Genomic DNA, 6000 nt, shown 5'->3' on the forward strand with positions numbered 1-6000 from the left:
CAGGGGCGGATATAGGACAGGGCGAGCGAGGCGGCCACCCCGGGCCCCGTGCTTCAAGAAGCCCCGTGCATGCGCCATGGCAAAGGGGGGCCCCGTGAAATTTGTGCTGCCCTGGGCCCCGCAAAATGGTCATCTGCCCCTGAGCCCAGGACAGCCCCTGAAAACCAGAAGATCCCCAGAACACTTTCCACCCTATTAGTTGCCACCTCTTCCCCATACTGTGTAAGCTTATAAAGTCTCTTTTTTCATTACCTCCTTCAGTTGATCAATTATCTTAGCTGGTATCTGCCTTTCAAACGAAGGCCTTATTTGTGAAGGACTGTGAGTTTTTCTCTGCTTTGTCTCCATACTCAGCCAAACAAGCAACCCACATCCTCAGCTTTATCTCTGTCTCCCCCTTTTGGCAAGGAAGCTTATCTTACAGATCTGAACTGCTGCCAAAGATGGCTTGAGAAAGAGTAGTGACCCAGGACTATCAAACCTATCCTAGATTATTCACATTTCTTTCATGTCATTACAAGATCTAGTGATTAGAGATCTCTTGGACCAGTCAGTCCAGTACTACCAGATTGTTTACTAATGTTTTAAAATACAGGCAATATTTTATTTGTAATCCCACACCAGTAAAGTGGCCCTTTCTTTGTGCATGCTGAGTGCCTTCACATAACTCACATTAACCATCACCCAGATAACTGACTGCCAATAAATAGAACAATAATTCCCAATTCCCCAGTGCCCCCAACATAAGGCATCTCCTTATTACCCTTCCAAACCATTCCCATCATCTTCTCCTCCAATGCCCCAGAGAATGTATGGGCTTTGAAAGAAGTCCTGAAGCTTAACCAACCCTGAATATATTGGAAAAGTAGGAAAAGGACATTCTTGAGTAGAGGGTCTTATCAGAGAACGCCTTGTTTGCAGCTCGCAGCTATTACAGCAATAAAATGGATCCCAGCTGGGTTCCCTCCTTTCATTGCCATCCCTCAGGACCCAGAACTGTGCAAGGGAACCCTTTCCCACTCTGAGAGCACTAGGACCCCATTGGTAGTGGCCTTGTGGGACAACCACAGAGAGAAACTAGCCAGATATTCCAGGCGAGAAGCAGCCAAACCAGGACCTCTGGACATTCAGAGGACTTCCAACCATTTTAATTGTGCTGAATGCCCATTTGCCTCAAACCACTTCTCTCTGCCTTTCTTAGTTTCTTCTTAGCTTCATACCACACCTCTTCTCCCCTTCCATTGCCTCTCCCCTTCCCTAGCCTCCTAACTAAACCCACTTTCCCCCTAGCCCCCCAAAAATCACAGCACTAACATGACATCTGACATTGCACTATTTGCTTGTGTGTTCTACCACTTTCCCCACCTCGCATCTGTCTTGTCTAATTAGCCTGTAAACTCCCCAAAGCAGAAACTGTCTGCTATTTTGTGTTGGTACAGCACTTGGCAAAAGGGCCCAGCTGTGTCGATTGGCCCTTGGGCACTACCATCATAAATACAATTAATTAGAAATTAATCACTGGGACTCCATATTGAATGACTCTGCTGATAACAACTGTAGTACTGTGGGAGAAGGAGACAAGAGTCACTTACATTGACTCTGCCCAAACCACTGTCTGAATCCATTAGGGATTTAAATGGTCAAAAACAGGACATTGCACTCTGCCCAGAAACTTACAGACATCAGGTATAATTCCTGAAGCATCTGTACTATGTGCTCTCAGCCAATGGTTCTCGACCTTTCTAGACTACTGTATGCCTTTCCAGAATCTGATTTGTTTTGTGTCCCTTCCCCACCTCTACCCCCCGCTTCTGGCTCAAGTTTTGTCTCTCTTAAGAACTACTTGCTTACAAAATCAGATATAGGAATACAAAAGTTTCACAGAACATTATTACTGAAAAATTGCTCACTTTCTCACAGTCACCATATAATTAGAAAATAAATCGTGACCTGCAGGTTGAGAAACACTAATGTAGCAATACAGAGCAGCACAAGCAAATCATTGTCTATGACATTTTAATTTGTACTGACTTTGCTAGTGCCTTTTATGTAGCCTGTTGTAACCCCACACAGGCGAATATCTAGAGTTGATGTGCCCCCTAGAAGACATCTGAGTACCCCGAGGGATATGTGTACCCTGGTTGAGAACCATGACTAGGCTGCCACATTCTGTATCAGGTTAACTTGCAGAGCACTCTGAGGAGTAGATTTATGTACAGGACTATGTAGCACTTTAAAGACTAACAAGATGGTTTATTAGATGATGAGCTTTCGTGGGCCAGACCCACGAAAGCTCATCATCTAATAAACCATCTTGTTAGTCTTTAAAGTGCTACATAGTCCTGTATTTTGTTTCAGCTACACCAGACTAACACGGCTACATCTCTATCACTATTCTAGATTTATGTAGCGCTCATTGCAGTATTCTGTTCTCAAGGCGACAGAGGCATGGTTACCTTCAGCAAAATCTGTATCTAGTATAAATGATTCTATTCACTTTACCAAGAAATTATGAAAAACAAGATTTTTGGCTACTGCTGCTGCTTCTGTCCAGCCATCACCTTGGTGATCTGGCCACCCAAACTCTGAACCTGCATTACATTTGGCAGCTGCATTCCTTCTTCTGGACTTGCACGTAACCTGTGTCTAATGAGCACTGGCTCTCTTCTAAGGCCCTATAATATTTTTTTTTCAGTTTAGCTTTAAAGGTGCCACTTCCACCACTTCTCTTGGGAGATTATTTCACAGGCATTGTCGGAAAGAGCCTTCAGTATACTGGAAATGGGCATTAGGTTCTTTACCAAAGTGAAAAAATATTGTCATAGCCAGTGTCCTTCTCAAGGGAAGTGAACAGAAAGTAAATAACTGTGCCATCTAACTGAACACTGTGACTCAAACTCAGAAGCTGCTTTTCTGGGTAGTAGTCAAAAGACCAAGAGGTAGTAGTCAAAAGGCCAGAAGTCAAATCTTCTGTGAGCATCTTGCTTTCTTTACCTGTTCCAAACTGCATGGGTTGAATTCATGTAGAATGAGAATGAGGCAGAATAAGAAATGAATCCAGAATACTGATGTATGTTTGTGGTCAGAGTTAATGTATCCCTAATGATTATCTAAGATGTAAAAGAAAGCCAACCATCCTAATTGAATTGAAACTGAATGGGAGTTGATAACCAACTGATATTGTCAGTACAATTTGGAGGGGGAAGGAGGTAATGAAAAATAATAATTCACACCGATTGAAGAATCCAAAAAAAAAGCAACTTCATTTTTTCCCCACAAAGACAACTTTCATCTTTAGTTTTTGACCCGTTCTAGAAGAAAGATGACATCTGACATATTTTAAGAAAAAAATCTTCCATTTAAGATCAGCATTTGTAATAGATACTTGTTCCATACTTTCAGGGTCCTAAATCTTGAGGGACTCTTTAAGCAAAAATGAATTGAGCACCAGAAAATGTATTATTTTATATACAGATTGAACCTCCTAAATCAGGGACTCTCTGGTCTGGCAACATCCTTAGTCCTGCTGGATCACAGATGTTGCTGGACCAGAGAGCCCCAGCGCCCAGGAGTGTGAGCTATTTGGGAGTCCAGTGGGGCAGCTGCAGAGCCCTAACCTGGCACAGCAGCAGAGGGACAGTCACAGAACCCCATTCCTGAGAAGCCCTGACCAGGCAGGACATAAGCGGGCCATGATGGCTAGGGAACTCCATCCCTGGTCAAAGTCAAGTCCAAGTTCTGTAGGAACAGAGCCAATCGGAGGAGTATTTATAATGTAGACTTGTTGATACTGGGTAACATGAAGTGAACATAGAAATGGAGGAACTTATATGAAACTATAAAAAGAATGTGTAGTCCTGTGACACCTTAGAACAGGGTTTCCCAACCTATGGGTTGAGACCCAAATATGGGTCACCATTACATTTCAAAAGGGTCGCCAGATGTCTCCCCAGGTGGCTCTGTCCCTTCTCCTCCCCCCGTTTTTGAATTGCCGTGGGTCACCAAGTCTTCCTGAATTGTCAGAATAGGTCCCCATCTGGAAAAATCTGGGAATCGCTGCCTTAGGGTATGTCTACACTACAGAGCTAATTCGAACTAACTTAATTCGAACTAACGCATCCAGACTAAAAAACTAGTTTGAATTAGCATGTCCACACAGAGTGGACCCTGAACCGGGGTTAAGGATGGCCGGCAGGGCATCAGATGAGGACTTAGAGCGTGGAGCTGCTGCCTCAGGCTAGCCGAGGACTGTGCTTAAAGGGACCCGACCCACACCCCAGACAGACAGTTCTCAGAGGTGCCCCGCTTGCAAAGCAGTCCTGGCTTGGAGTGCCCTGAGTGCCCACACTGGGCACATCACAGCACTCGGCCATCAGACCGGCTGCACTTGCCGCAGGCTGCCATCTGTGGAGAGGGGGCAATTGGGGGGCTGCAGGAAAGCTTCCACCCCCAGAAGCCCGCAGAGCCAGCCTAGTCCTCCCCATCGGGGGCTCGTACCCCATTCCTCCCTCACCTCCTTCCACTTACCCTTCCCTAGCCCCCCTTCCTGATGTACAAAATAAAGGACAATTGTGTTCAAAAATAGAATCTCTCTTTATTGAACAAAACTGGAGGAGACTTGGAAAAGGAGGTGGGAGAGGGGAAGAGAGAGAGTGGGACAGGGGAGGGCAACTACAATGATGAGGGGTTTGGAACAGGTCCCATATGAAGAGAGGCTAAAGAGACTGGGACTTTTCAGCTTAGAAAAGAGGAGACTGAGGGGGGACAGGATAGAGGTCTCTAAAAGCAGGAGTTGGGTTGAGACGGTGCATACAGAAAAGTTCTTCATTAGTTCCCATAAAGAAGGACTAGAGGACACCAAAGGAAAGGAATGGGCAGCAGGCCATATGGGCTATGTCTAGACTGCAAGCCTCTTTCGAAAGAGGCTCTTTCGAAAGATGCTTTCGAAAGAGCCTCTTTCGAAAGAGAGCATCTAGACTGCACGTTGAACTTTCGAAAAAGCGGCTTGCTTTTTCGAAAGAAAGCATCCAGTGAGTCTCGATGCTCTCTTTCGAAGAAGCCCTATTTACATTGAAGAACGCCTTCTTTCGAAAGAGGAACTTTCGAAAGAAGGCGTTCTTCCTCGTGAAATGAGGTTTACCGCCATCGAAAGAAAAGCCACGTTCTTTCGATTTAATTTCGAAAGAACGCGGCTTGAGTCTGGACGCAGGTGAGGTTTTTTCGGAAAAAGGCTACTTTTCCCGAAAAAACCCCTGAGTCTGGACACAGCCATGAAGAGAGGCTAAAGAGACTGGGACTTTTCAGCTTAGAAAAGAGGAGATGGAGGGGGGATATGATAGAGGTCTATAAAAGCATGAGTGGGGTGGGGAGGGTGCATCAAGAAAAGTTCTTCATTAGTTCCCATAATAGAAGGACTAGAGGACACCAAAGAAAAGGAATAGGTAGCAGGCTTCAAACAAATAACAGAAAGTTGTTCTTCACAAAGCAAAGAGTCAACCTGTGGAACTCCTTGCTGCAGGAGGCTGTGAAGGCTACAACTAGAACAGAGTTTAAAGAGAAGTGAGATTAAGTCATGGAGGTTGGGTCCATGGAGTGGTATTAGCCAGGGGATAGGAGTGGTGTCCCTTCCCGAAGTTTGTGGAAGGCTGGAGAGGGATAGCACGAGACAAATGGCTTGGTTACTGTCTTTGGTCCATCCCCTCCAGGGTCCCTAGGGTTGGCTACTGTCGGCAGACAGGCTACTGGGCTAGATGGACCTTTGGTCTGACCAGTACGGCCATTCTAAGCTCAGGGCTCAGGGGCGAGGGTCTCAGTGGACCACCTTGATTTTCATGCAAACCTGCTCCCGGGTGGCCAGGCTGGCAGCTATCCTGCCCTAGACGGCCACTTTCCTGTGCCTAGTGCGGAGGTCGTGGACGAGGTCCACGATGTCTGCACTGGACCAGGCGGGTGCCCACCTCTTGCGGTCCTGGGCAAGCTCCCGGGAGCTGCCAGCCTGGT

This window comes from Pelodiscus sinensis, chromosome 7, assembly GCF_049634645.1.
Source record: "Pelodiscus sinensis isolate JC-2024 chromosome 7, ASM4963464v1, whole genome shotgun sequence".
NCBI lineage: Eukaryota > Metazoa > Chordata > Testudines > Trionychidae > Pelodiscus > Pelodiscus sinensis.